Genomic DNA, 14,677 nt, shown 5'->3' on the forward strand with positions numbered 1-14,677 from the left:
GGCAGTGTATAGTGTCTTGCTTTTTTATTCAATTTGAAAATCTCCTTCTAAATGGCATAGACTAGTTGCATTTAATCTGATTTTGTATGCTGATTTTTAAGTCCAGTATCTTGCTGTTTGATTTTTTTTTATTAGGGAGAATATTACTTTTATTTCAGTATTTCCATTGTATTTCCTCCAATTACATGCTGAATAGAGTGCTCTAATGCAACCGAAACCCCATGGCAGAGTTTTTTGCTGTTTCATTTTTGTTACTTCTGTGAGAATTATCCAGTAATTTCTTTTAGCTATTGTACAATTTAAGACATTTTATTCAACTTTTATTCCTTTCTTTTTAGAGATGTACTTATTTATTCTAGAGTGGGAGAAAGGCAGATGGACAGGAAGAGAGAATCTCAAGCAGACTCTCCTTTGAGCACAGAGCCCAGACAAGGACTCTATCTCAAGACCTTGAGATCATGACCTGAGCCAAAACCAACAGTGGAACATTCAACCGACTGACCCACCCAGGCGCCCTAGCCTTTATTCTGAAAAATATTTTAGTTGACAGGTTTTTTTCTCCTTCAGTTAAACATGTTGCTCTACTAATTCCTCATTTATTTTATTTCTGACAAGAAATTTTCTGTAATTCTTATATTTCTTCCTCTGCACAGAATTCTTTCATTTTTGTTGTTTTAAAGATCTTTCTCTTTATGTTGCTTTTGCTCAATTTTATTATGATATACTTTTTGTATGGTTTCTTCATGTTCCTTCTGTTTGGGGCTTATTAAGCTTCTTGAATATGTGTGTTTAGAGTTTTTAAGAAATTTGGGAATTTTTAATTGTTAAGTTTTTTTTTTTTTTAAGATTTTTATTTATTTGACAGACAGATCACAAGTAGGCACAGAGGCAGGCAGAGAGAGAGAGGAGGAGGAGGCAGGCTCCCTGCTGAGCAGAGAGCCCGATGTGAGGCTTGATCCCAGGACCCCGGGATCATGACCTGAGCTGAAGGCAGAGGCTTTAACCACTGAACCACCCAGGTGGTTAACTTTTTAACATGCTTTTCCCCGGCCATTAAAATGCTCTCTCTCCAATCTTTCTGGCACAAGTACACATGAGATGCTTAATTTTCCCCCCACAGCTCACTGGTGCTCTGTTGATTTATTTTGACTTCCTCTTTTTTCATTTTAGAGTAATTGATACTGCTGTTTTCAAATCTGCTTATTTTTTCTTCCATTATTTCTAATCTGCTACTACTCCCAACCAGGGTGCTTTTCTTCTCACACATTGCAGTTTTCATTTCTAAAAGTTTGATTTAGTTCATTTTGAATCTCTCCCATGTCTCTGCTTAACCTTCTGAATGCACAGAGTCAGCCATAATAAACGTACTGGTGTCCTAGTCAGCCAATTCTAACATCTGCAAGACTTCTGTATTAGTTGATTTATTGACTTAATCTCTTAATTATGCATCATATTTTCTTGCCCTTTATCATGTCTTACAGGTTTTTTTTTTTTAACTGAATGTCAAACACTGTGATTTTACCTCTTTGGGTATTGGACATTTGTTCTCCTATATTTTTGAGCTTTGCCCTAGGATGCCCATGGAAGAAGCAGTTTGGTCTTTCCGATTCTTGCTGTTAAAATCTGTTGGGCAGGGCCTGGTGCTCAGGCCAATCATTCCACAAGGCCAAGGCCAAGGGCAGACATTTCTGTGTACTCTACCCAAGCATTTGTGGATCTTGAGGTTTTTAGTTTAGTAGGGGGAAAAGACACTACTGATGGCTATGTGTAAGCCCCTCCCATTATTCACCTTTGCCTTTTGCAGGACTCTCTAGCCTTGGATAGTTTCTTCACACACATGGGCTGGTCAGTACTCAGTGAAAACTAAGAACTCCATGCACATAACCAAGGTTCTTTCCCTTTCAGTACTTTGACCTGCGAACTTTAGCACCTTGGTTTTCTCAGACTCTCATCTTGTCCCCTTAGTCCTTTGACTCTGTAGACTACCCCTGGATTCCTCCTTTTTGTGGCAAAGCCTAGAAAATTTTATAAGGCAGTATTCCAGGGCAACTACTAATCTCACCCTGTTTGTTTCTTACACTTCAGGGACCCTTATCCTTCACTGCTTGAGGTCGAGCCTATTGAAATTGCTGTTTTGTATATTGTTCCGTTTTTCCATCTGTTTCAGATCTGAGGGCAAATCTGGTCCCTATTATTTCGTCTCATCTTGAAGCAGAATCTTGCCAGTATTAACACCTTTTAGATCCTGCTATTAATTTCCCTTTTTCCTGATTAAAATATTTACTATTATTATGGTGTTTTGTCTTGAACTTAACTGAACAGCACCTGAATCTAAATTATCCACTTACTCTATTTTGTGATTTTTTTTTTTCTTTTAACGGTGAAGTAAAGAAAAGGGTGGAATTTAATCGTTATTTACAGGACACTGCAAGAGAGGAGAGTCCACATAGAAGTAAGAAATCCACTGGCAGGAGGAGCTTCATACAGTTTTTACAGTTTGGAACTGGTCAAGTAGAGTTTTGTTGTAAAAAGTGCTACAATAACAAAACACATTTAAAAAGAGTTCTTAGTAGAAAAACAGTAAGACAAATTTCTACCAAACAAAGCACACCACAAACAACTTTCTGCGTAGGCTGTATAAGCTAAAAGTTAAAGGTCCCAGCAGTGCCATCCTGAACCTGGAATGTATAGCCTTCAGAGGTAGTTTCTGGCACAACATTCTGATCTTCCTCTTCCTCTACAGAGAAATACTTCTCAATCAAGTTTAATGAAGCTTTGTACACAGTCTCATTTTCATGGTTTTGTAGAGCCTCGATTTTGTCCAAACCTCTACATTCTTCAATCATTATACTAAGTTTCTCAGTTTCACCTAGTTTCTCAGCAGCCTGAAAGATGTTGGAAAGGGCATCCAAAATGACCAGAATAATTTTGGTATCCTTCGCAGTTAAGAGGTTCATCAATGGTTCTATTATGCCACAATGGACGAGGTATACAATCTGTTCAACTGTCCCACCACTTGTATAGTTGGTCACAGCCCAGACAGCTTCCTTTTGTGTCTTAAAGTTTGCCTTAGAGAGAACACCAATGAGGAACAGGACTAATCCATGATTCACAACTTGCTGTATCTGGTCCTGGTGGCCAGCTGTGATGTTTGACATCGTCCACGTGGCTTCCTTCTGAATATTAGTTTTGGGGTTCGTTAGCAGGCTGGGAAAGATAGAAAGCACTCCTGAGTCTATTACAACCTGAGTCTGTTCATCTGTCCCAGTGACAATATTTCCTATGGCTCTTAGCGTAGGAGTCACAATGGGCAATTCAGTAGCTCCTAGAAGCTTCACAAGCTGGGGCACAACTCCTGTTTTCACGACCATTTCAATCCATTCGTTTGGACCATCCGTCAGGTAGGAGATGGCCCAGCAGGTATCTGCCAAGACCTCTGGATCATCGTGATGTAGGAGACGAACTAAGGTAGGAAGAATCTGCTCGACGGCATCTAGCGGGGGTGCGGGGTTCTTGTTGCGACAAAGGTTTGAAAGTGTCCAAGTAAGGTTACGTAAGTAGCCACATGCTAACGATGATATATCAGGAACCGCGAGGAGAGCCAGAAGCGAATCAACTGCACCATACTTGATAACCAAGTCTCGAAAAACGGAACCATCCCCTGCAATGTTTCCTAGAGCCCACACAGTTTGTTCGCTGATGTGGGCGTGGGAAGATGCCAACAGGGAAATGAATGCTGGGATTGTGCCTCCATCGACCACAGCCTTGGTCTGCTCTGAGGTCCCGGAAGCAATGTTGGTGAGAGCCCAAGCAGATTCAAACTGAATGGGACTACAGTCAGTTCTGCCCAAGAAGGATACAAATTTTGGAATCAAACCAGCCCGAATTATGTTGTCTATGGGGGGCTGCTTTTCCCGAGAAAGCAGTCTCCTAGCAGCTTGAGTAGCCTGGAGCTGGCTTTCCAAATTGTTGCTATTTATGCCCTTGACAATGTCATCAACTGACCAATTTACAGTGCCCTGGTTGTTGTGGTTTTCCTGCAGTGGAGAAGTAGCATCATCGGGAAACGAGCTTATGTTTCTCCTTTTCAGCATCTGGTCGTCCTTCTTCGCTTTCCTCAGCTCTACATTAACTTCTATTCGACGCCGCCTCATTTCTTACTGTCTTTCCCCTTGTTCTTGAATCTGTTAAGGCGGGCAGCTGGTGAATTAGCATCCTCGTTGGTGGACATGGTTATGAGACAAAGGGAGAAAGCTACACCGCCGGCTCAGGCTTCCACGGGAGGCGGTCCGGGACGTGCAGGCGGTAGGTCAGCTGCCCTCAAAACGTCCACCATGGATCACACCAAAGACGGTGTGCTATTTTGTGAATTTTTATACCTCACGTTTTCTAATCTACTTAGCATCACCTGATCAAAAAAGTTTTTTACTCACTTCTTCCCAAGTTAATTGATGATTAAGCTATTTTAAACAATTGCTTCAATATCAAAAGTAAGATATTTTAAGTTAAAAAAAATCGGGGCACCTGGGTGGCTCAGTGGGTTAAGCCTCTCTCTGCCTTCCACTCAGGTCATGATCCCAGGGTTCTGGGATCGAGCTGCGCATCAGGTTTTCTGCTCAGCAGGGAGCCTGCTTCCCTTCCTCTCTCTCTGCCTGCCTCTCTGCCTACTTGTGATCTCTGTCTGTCAAATAAATAAATAAAAATCTTTTAAAAAAATCACGAAATGCTGAGCACTAAATTATTTCTGCTACTTGTTAATCATTTATGTCTGCAAAATCCCTTTCATTAGAATGCTGTGTATAACATTAATCCGATGCTAAAGACAAAGAGACCTTTGCATGCTGCTGATGTATTGGCTATTACCAATGTGGCAATGCCAATGATAATGGAATATTCACAAAGTATAATGACATTTCCATGACTAATACATTCTGGTGAGAGCCTCTCCTTTGTTTAACTTTTAATCATTATCTGTATAACTTTTAAAATTTTGAAGAAACATTTAAAAACTATTTGAAGAACTTTAACAAAGAAAACAAAGTTCATTCTATTGAACAAAGTTCAAGAGCACTTAGGGATCATAGTTAATTCCTTATGCAATAACGTAGAAACCAGAAATGGAAAAGTAACTGTAAGGAAAAATTATCAATTTTTTTTAAAATTGGTGTGCTCAATAGAGATTGCCTATAGCATGTCCCTATAAACAAAACACTTGAAATAATGCCATACTTAATTTCTTTTTCATTACCTTGCATCATGTGGTATGTTTATTATTGACCATCCCCCAGCCCACCCCACCCACCACCCCAGCCTAGGCTAGCGTCTTTTTCATTGATATGTCTACTTCAGACTTTAAGGGAATATTTAAATATCAGAAGTATTCTGTCAATGCCAAATCTGAATTTTCACTATTATCAAAAGCATTGTACTTAACATTATAACTATTTTCACTGATTTTAGACAGCCATTCCTTTTTTTCCACATTGACTAGAACATTTTAAATATTTTTAGATGACCTTCCTATGGTCTTCAGGTCACAGAACATAAAATCTATTATGCTCACATTCACAGCTAGCTTGCTTTTTCCTTCCCTTCTCATACAAATCCTGACTCTCTGTATTTTATACTTACTTTGTTATATAAATGTATGGAATCAAAGACCCTTGAATACTGAATTAAATATGCCTCTGAATGTCTTGGGTGTGTCAGGGAGGTGTTTAATGCAATGAAATAGTTTCTGGCAACTCGTGAATGTCAGAAACTGGTCTGAACAGGTTTTTACAATTATTACTTTTTTATTGTTGTCATAGTGAAAATACAGTACCAAAATCAATCAACATTTACAGTTTTCTAATGGCACATTGTGTATATGCACTATCTTTAGTATATCCTTGTGCCTGTTACTGTAAATAACATAGGACTGGCAGATCATGACACATACTGTTTTCTTATCACATCTAATAATTAAAATATACAAATGCATGCCTTTCAGTAAATCAGAAGCTATCACTCAGTCAGAAGCAGATGGAGATTGGGAGTGTCCACTTAGATTGCACATGCATATAGTCAGATTAAGTTATTTGTTTTACTATAAGACTTCAGTCAGTCAATCAATGGCAAGTATCACTAAGGAAAAAACAAAAACAAAAACCCAAACCTTATACACACCACAATTTTTGTCATACCTCATTTTTGGTAAAATAGACTACATGGGATATCTGCCCTCACAGATAAAGACTTTTTAAAAGGCCATTCTGCAAGAAACAATGGTAGAATTTGCCAAAAAACAAAACAAACAAAAAAACCAACTCAGCCCCTATTTCAGAATTTTTTAGAGGTATTTTACATGTTTTAATTTCTTCTCTTTTCTTTAAAAGGTAATTTTCTGAGAAAGAGACCTTTATGAGTCATGCATCATTACCACCAAAACTAGTCTTCTTTATCTGGTATAGAGCCAAAAAGGCACTAACTTATTTATATCAGCAACAGTCACAATAATAATAATAATTACTATTTAATGAGTGGTTATTATGTGCCAGGTACTACACTAAATGCCCCACAAGACATTATTTCATCTTACCCTAAATAACCCATGCAATTTAGAGAACACTGCCTCCATTTTATAGATGAGGAAACTGAAGCTTAATAAATGTTTAAAAAAAAAAAAGGCTTAGAGAAGTTCTATATTTTCCATAGGTTTTTACACAATACATGGATATTTAATATATTCCGTTAACATTAAAAATCAACTTCAGCTTAACATTTAGTTACCTCAGTATTTGTTTTAATATATGAAGGACGTTTAAATATTATTGATAATTATTTGATCAGTCCATTGACATAGCTAAAATTAAATAAACATAGCAGAAACTTGATTCACAATTAGAAAAACCAAACATTTCTAGAGGCCTTTAAAACTTTTTTTTAAGATTTTATTTATTTATTGGTGTGTGAAAGAGAGAGAGAGCACACAAATGGGGAGAGATTGCATAAGCGGCAGGCAGAGGAAGAAGCAGGCTCCCCACCAAGCAGGAAACCCGATGTGGGACTCGATCCCAGGACCTTGGGATCAGAACCTGAGCTGAAGGCAGATGCTCAACTGACTGAGCCACCCAGGCATCCCTCTAGATGTCTTTAAAGAAAAAAGCTTTCACCTGTCATTTAGGTTTTTAAGGAATAAAAAATGAAATAAGTTCCCTACAGCCATTATCCTACTCATTCTCTGTTAGTAATTCTTTGTACCATTCCTCCTTTTACAAGTATACCACAAAACTATAAGAATTACTAGAGAAAGAGCACAAGCAGGGGGAGCAGCAGAGGGACAGGGAGAAGCAGACTCCCTACTGAGCAGGGAGCCCAAGGCAGGGCTTGATCCAAGCACTGTGAGTCCATGACCTGAGCTGAAGGCAGACGCTAAATAAACTGAGCCACCCCAGGGCCCCTAAATTTTTGCTTTAATTCTAGTATAATTAGCGTACAGTGTTATATTTGTTACAGGTATACAATATAATGATTCAACAACTTTATACAATATTCAGTGCTCATCACGAAAAGTGTACTCTTGAATCCCCATCACCTATTTCACCCATTTCCCTGTCCACTTCCCCTCTGGCCACCAGCAGCTGGCATTCGTCTGTTTTTTTTCTTCCTTTGTTTGTTTTTTTGTTTCTTAAACTCTACGTATAAATGAAATCTTATGGTATTTGTCTTTCTGTGATTCATTTAGATCCATCCATGTTGTTGCAAAGGGCAGGGCGCACATATTGTTTATTGAGGTATGTCTAACAATATTGGCTAGAACCTAGTGAGAGTCTAATGTGTTTGTTGAATATTGATTACTGAATTTAAAGAAATATCATTTATTATTTAAATTAATAATTTATTACTTATGAACAATACATTTATAAATATTATTTATTACTTAGTTTAAATAAATATTTTGAACTTATTACTTGCAGGGTACCAATTCATTTGGAAATGTTTACAGATCTGTGATTTAGAAACTAAATTTGAATTGGAGACCTTTTCATTTTATTACTTGCACCGTTAAAAGTTATTTGTTTAGCTTTTTAAGTCAACTGCAATCATGATTTCTAATAAAACAAATTACATTAACATGCAAAATGCTCATTTTTATGAGTAAATAGTGGCAAAAATAAAATTTGTTACTAGGCTCTATTTGAGATAAATAATGATCAGATGGTATTAAATTTAAAACTTAAACAAGACCAATTATGATTATGTGAATTAATCAGAGATACATACTCAGGTATAACTGTTCCCTACAAGACTCTACATGGAAATTTGCTCCCCACCACTGAAAGTCCTTCTAGTGTTTTCTGTTTAGTAACCTAGCCAATTAATCAAGCCCTTGAGTTTATTGTTTTTTTTTTCATCCTGTGCATTTAGTTCTCAAATTCTATCAGCTATGCTTTTAAATACCTCTTGAATATGTCAATCCCTCCTCCCTTTCCATGATTATCCCCCATCTGGACTACTACTTCTCCACAGAGAAGAGTATGGTGTATTCACCTTCATATGTAGAAATACACCACATTTTCCACTGAAGTGACTACCATACTTCAATGAATATATTCTCCAACATTCATGCAGAAACATTCAATTATTAAGATGCTGATAGGAATCATGGATCAAACATTGTACAAAGTTTGTGTTTAGCAATGTTATTCTGGAAATGGTTAACCAAACATGAATAAAAGCATCTCTTCTCAGTTCAAGAAACTTCACATCAGAGCACCACGTACTCTACAGAGTCACTTCCAAAGAGTCAATGGAATACAATCTATTTTAAAATCAGAGGATAGGGCTGGTTGAAAGCTAAGGTACCTTTCTATACTGCTCTAAAATTACGATTTTTTTCAGCTTCCTTCTGACTTTTCATTCAAAATCATCTCAGAACACATGTATGAGACTCTAAACCAAGTCTACCCATTATGTGTAAGGGTACCCTATTATGAAGAGAGCCTATAGAGTTTCCCAGTGGCAGGGAAAACCATGTCCCCTTTCTTATCTTCACCTGTGCTCATTACCAAAGTCCTCTTCTTGGTTGGGAAGATGGGAAATAAAAGGGCATGGCTGATACTTGGCTCCTCTCCTGCCAACTTCCCAGTCATTGGGATTTTAATTTTCCTCTCTTCCTACAGCAATGATTAATTTAGAACACTAAAGAAAAAAAAAAAAAAGAAAAATTTGTCTTTGGAATAGGAGAAAATTCAGTTCATTGACCAGGAAGTGCCTTGTACTATTTTGCTTTTTATCTTCAGCATATACACAGAGCCTGGATTAAAATGTATCTATTGAATTGAACTGAAGTCTTTTGATTTATTTATTTATTTATTATAAAGATTTTATTTATTTATTTGACAGAGAGAGAGATCACAAGTAGGCAGAGAGGCAAGCAGAGAGAGAGGAGGAAGCAGGCTCCCTGCCAAGCAGAGAGCCCGATAAGGGCCTCGATCCCAGGACCCTGAGATCATGACCTGAGCTGAAGGCAGAGGCACCCAGGCACCCTGATTTATTTTTTTTTTAAGTTTTTATTTATTTATTTGAGAGAGAGAGAGTGCATGAGAGAGAGAACACGAGTAGAGTAGGAGAGGGATAGAGAGGGAGAAGCAGTCTCCTCGGTGAGCAGGGAGCCCAACTCGGAGCTCGATCCCAGGATCCTAGGATCATGAAGTCATCTGATTTTTTAAAAAAGCTTTAACTTGGGGCAACTGGGTGGCTCAATGGGTTAAGCCTCTGCCTTCAGCTCAGGTCATGATCTCAGAGTCCTAGGATCGAGCCCCACATCGGGTTCTCTGCTTGGCAGGGAGCCTGCTTCCCCCTCTATCTCTGCCTGCCTCTTTACCTGCTTGTGATCTCTGTCAAATAAATAGATTTAAAAAAAAAAGTTTTAACTTAATTATAGTTGACATATGATTTTTAACTGACACCAAAACTATGACTATTTTGGTGATATTTCTAGGAAAATAAAAAATGCTTATTAATAGCTTTTTTAATCACTGATAGCAACAGCCTAAAAATATTAGTATACTCAGTTATTTACCATTTTTATCACAAAGTTATGTTTCTTTTTAATTATAAGTGCTCAGGAATTTTAGAATTGCATTTTTTAGAATTGCATTTTTTTAAAACAAACGTTCTAAAATTTAATGCAAACAAAATCATGTTTTAATTTTTTTAAAAAGCCCATTTTCTCAGTAATAGAATTAAACAGACTCTCTTTCTGATGGAATTTGAAGTTCCCAAACAGTATGTTTCAGCAACACTCAAGTATTAAGTGTCAAGACTAATGACTAATTTTTAATTGTTTTCCAGTTAAATAATTTAAACTGATAAATTAACTTCCATGAGAAATAATTATCCCACTTCTTTTTAAATTAAAAAAGAAATGAATTATATTACATTCCTATGAAATAAAATTGTTTGAAGTTTAAAAAGGTCTTTACAGCATCAATCTCTCTGAAGGTAAAAGTGAACAGTGCTTGAAGTACATTTAGATTTCGTGTCTAGTTTTCATAATATCCAGCATATTTACAATGTAACCCAGAATGAATGTTCCCTACACTTAAAACACAATCAGAGTATTGAATCTGGTTGTCCCTTTTATAATTCTCTCTTTAATATTAGGCAAATGAATTGTTATTTCAGGGCCATGTGGTTTTTCCCCCCGTCCTTTCCCTTCAAGTAGAACCCTAAATAAAAAACAAACTGTAATTGCAATTTTTTAAAAATCTCATGGAAGCAGGGGTGCCTGGGTGGCTCAGGGGGTTGAGCCTCTGTCATGATCTCAGGTCATGATCTCAGGGTCCTGGGATCAAGCCCTACATCAGGCTCCCTGCTTAGCAGGGAGCCTGCTTCCCACCCCCCACCCCGCCTACTTATGATCTCTCTCTCTCTCTCTCTCTCTCTCTCTGTTAAATAAATAAATAAAATCTTTAAAAAAATAAAAAATCTCATGGAAGTAAATGCATACTGCACTGATTCGCAGACTGAACTGGTGTCACCCAGCATCTAGAGAAAGGCCAGAATCACGTATTATTTGCACTGTGAAATACCTCAAGAACCAGCAGTTTCAACCCCATCCTTTTACCAATGAAGAAAATTTGCCCCCAGGGAAAAAGGTTATTTAATTCACTGTATAAATAGTTATGATTTGCAGGGCACCTGGGTGGCTCAATGGGTTAAGCCTCTGCCTTCGGCTCAGGTCATGATCTCAGAGTCCTGAAATCCAGCCCTACATCGGGCTCTCTGCTCGGCAGGGAGCCAGCTTCCCCCTCTCTCTCTCTCTGCCTGCCTCTCTGCCTACTTGTGATCTCTGTCTGTCTAATAAATAAATAAATAAATCTTAAAAAAAATAGTTTTTATTTGCTTTTAGGTGTCAACCATGACCCAGGCACAAACAGCAGGTAGAAACAAATAAAACAGACTTAAAGCCTGCCCTTACAGCGTTTCCATGTCAAGACGATAAACCAAAAAATGAATATATAACTACAAATATGGTCAGTACAATGGAGGAGAGAGTCAAAGAGGGGACTTGTAATGGTTGAATAGTATCACCCCAAAATTCATGTCAACCTGAACCTCCTTCCAACCTGAATAAAGTTGACTTTATTTGGAAACAGGGTCTTTGCAGGTGTCATCAGTTTAGATGAGATCACACCAGCTTAGGGAGACCCTGAATCCCATGACTGGTGTTCTTATAAGAACCCCACAGATGCACACACAAGGCAGGAGGCCATGGTGATAACAGAAGCAGAGACTGGATTAATGTAGCTGCCATCCAAGAAATACCATGGACTGCTGGCACCCAACAAAAATGAGGAAAGAGCAAAGGAGGACTCTTCTCTAGAGCCTTTGGAGGGAGCATGGCGCCACCGATACCTTGATTTCAGACACCTAGCTTCTAGAACCATGAGAGACTAAATTTCTCTTGTTTTAAGTGGTCCAGTTTGTGGTACTTTGTTACAGCAGCACTGGGCTTCCTTTAGAGGGGAAGGTCATAGGAGGCTGCTCTGAAAAGGTGACATTTTAGCTGTCATCTTAAGGACAAGGAAGTGACAGTCAGCAAGTAGGAGAAAAAGAGTTTTGCAGGCCAAAGGAATATAGTATGTACCATGGCCCCAGAATGGGAATGAGTTGGCCAGGTTCAAGAAACCTAGGATTTGTCCAAGGTCCTACAGGTCCTGCCAGGAAGTACAGAATAGGTCTAGGTCTTCTAACTTGAAAACCAGGGATTAAAGCTTCCATAGCACAGCTAGATCTCAGGAGATCCTCACAACAACCAACCAACAAACCAACCAACTCACCCACCCATGCATCCCTCACTGTCTTGGTGATTAAGAGTGAAATGTGGCTATAGGTAGACAGTAAAGATATGCTGATAAAGGACACTTTTATGAGTGACAGGAGAAGGCCAGTTTTGAAGAGTTACTCTACAGTTTTCCCTCCTACCCAAAGCACCCTATAGAAGTACGTGAGGACCAGCTCAGTCAGTCTCAAAGTCTTGGGGACCATATATAGCTCCTAGTTGGAGAAGTTACACAAAAGGCTTTTTTGACACTGTAGATACTGCCCATTCAAAATCACCTATGGGCAACAACTGTGAAAACCTTCCTAAAATACTCATCATCTCTGTGGCCTGACCAACAGGCTGCAAGGCTATTTTTCCCATGCAAATTGTAGATATAGCTTCGCAGCTTCCAGATAAGTTTTGTTATGTCTACCTAGTGCCTTAAAAATCCAGATATGTCACACAATTCTTTGGGTATTTAATTTTTCTTTTTAAAAAAATATTTATTTATTTGACAGAGAGAGAGAGAGAGACAGCAGTGGGGATTGAAGAGGGAGAAGCAGGCTTCCTGCTGAGCAGGAAGGTCCTCAGGTCATGATCCCAGGACTCTAGGATCATGACCCGAGCGGAAGGCAGATGCCTAACAAGTAAACCAACCAGGCGCCCCCTTGATTTTTCTTAAAAAGATGTTCTTGCCATAGGGAATGACTAGTCAAGAGTTGGAAAGTAGCTTCTACTTAGAAGGGACACACATTAGAAGGGACACACCTATCTGCCAGTCCCTCAAATCTCACTTAAATAGCTTGTCTGGCCTTTTTCGGGCATTTGGGTTTGTCAGTATTTATCGATAAGGAATAGCTTTACAATCTCTAACCCAAGCCCACTTAAACCTTTCACTAGTCTCAAACTCAGAACCTACCATTAACTTTGAAAAACTCCTCAATCTTCTATAAATATCTCATGTTCATTTCCCCTCACCTTTCTTTTATTCACTTCTACCACTCCTCCAGGGAACAACCCATATGACAGTCCTTCCTCCAAATATGCCTGGCCTATTGTTTTTCCAGAACCAACTCCTTATTGTGTTTGCTACTTAGATTATTCTTAATTGAATGATGCCTCACCTTGTTATAGTTAACTGTCGAGTACATATGTTTAGCCAATTACTGTACTGTCAGGAACTTCTCTGCTATCATATTACCACTTAGAGCTACAATACACAAGGTTGGCTTTCATAACGTGTTTCCTAACATAGTAAGTGAATGGTGTCAATGAGTCATCACCAAAGAAAGGATGGCTAGTTCATCATTCTAATTATTTTCTTTTGAATTAGCTTAGCTAGCCTTTTTGCTACACGCTGTTATTTCTAGAGGGTTCCTTACTCAATATCTACCAAAGAGGAGGAGAATAAATAAAGGTATGGTTTTCTTCTAAATTGCTCTAATATAAGGCTTTGTGAGAAAAAGATTAAAATCAATGGCTAAAATAAGATTATTAGATTACCCAGACTTTCTGTGATAACAGTCACCATGGAAAATTTAAAATCAACTGAATCACCAGATTTTGACTTCCAAAATCATTAAATAATATTTATGAGTTAAAACCTAGATGATTTCTATAAATGTAATATCAAAATGCAATATTAAGCTGTGGGCTTTATATCATATGCATTTCAATTTAGACTGTCTCTATTCTGCATAGAAGTCTGCTCAGAAGTTCAATCTTTAAATTCCTCAGGATACCTCTATGGCTGAGACTCTGGGTTAGATAGCTCTCCCAGATCTGTCTCCAACCCCTGTAATTTCAGCTGGGGGACTGGGTTGGCAGTGACTCTTAGAGTGGAAACCATCTAGCAAGTTTTAAATGATTTTGGATTGCTGCCTAGTCGTAGTAAAACCCAAAATTAATGAGACAGAACTGATTTGAGAATCATGAGTTTGAAATATACCAGAAGCCTCACATCCATTCTCCTGCCCACTCAATTTAACTCATTCCTGAAAGTCATTCTTATTTTCGTATCACTATTTGCATTATATGTTTTCACAAGACTGATCATTTAATATTAACCAATTTCATTTTCTTTTACCTAAGAAAATCTTAAGTGACTTAAATCCTCACAAGGGTTATAAGTGATTTCCTGCTTCTGTTGATATAGAGCAAATATACGTACCTAATGCATATTCTACAATATTATAATTAGACATCATTTTGAAGTACAGTTTTATTTGCTTTTGCTGGTGCTATCTGCTTATAATATTTAAAAGAAATGTTTTTATTTGGCCTGAGCTTATTAGGAAACAGGTTTTGTTTATACTTTATTTTTTTTCTTAAGAAATGTTCAAAACAAAAAATGCTATTTTACCG

At 38.0% G+C, this 14,677-nt stretch overlaps 1 protein-coding gene and 1 pseudogene across 2 annotated transcripts in view; both read right to left on the reverse strand.

Annotated features, from left to right (window-relative positions):
- Positions 1-14,677, reverse strand: part of ADGRV1 (adhesion G protein-coupled receptor V1) — a 545,909-nt gene that overhangs the window by 191,411 nt on the left and 339,821 nt on the right. The gene's annotated exons all lie outside the window — the stretch shown is intronic.
- On the reverse strand, positions 2,468-4,247 carry LOC309861269 (importin subunit alpha-1 pseudogene; annotated as a pseudogene). Its single transcript has one exon. The product of its transcript is annotated as an importin subunit alpha-1 pseudogene (transcript).

Source organism: Mustela nivalis (genome assembly GCF_964662115.1).
Source record: "Mustela nivalis genome assembly, chromosome: 3".
Taxonomy (NCBI): Eukaryota; Metazoa; Chordata; class Mammalia; order Carnivora; family Mustelidae; genus Mustela; species Mustela nivalis.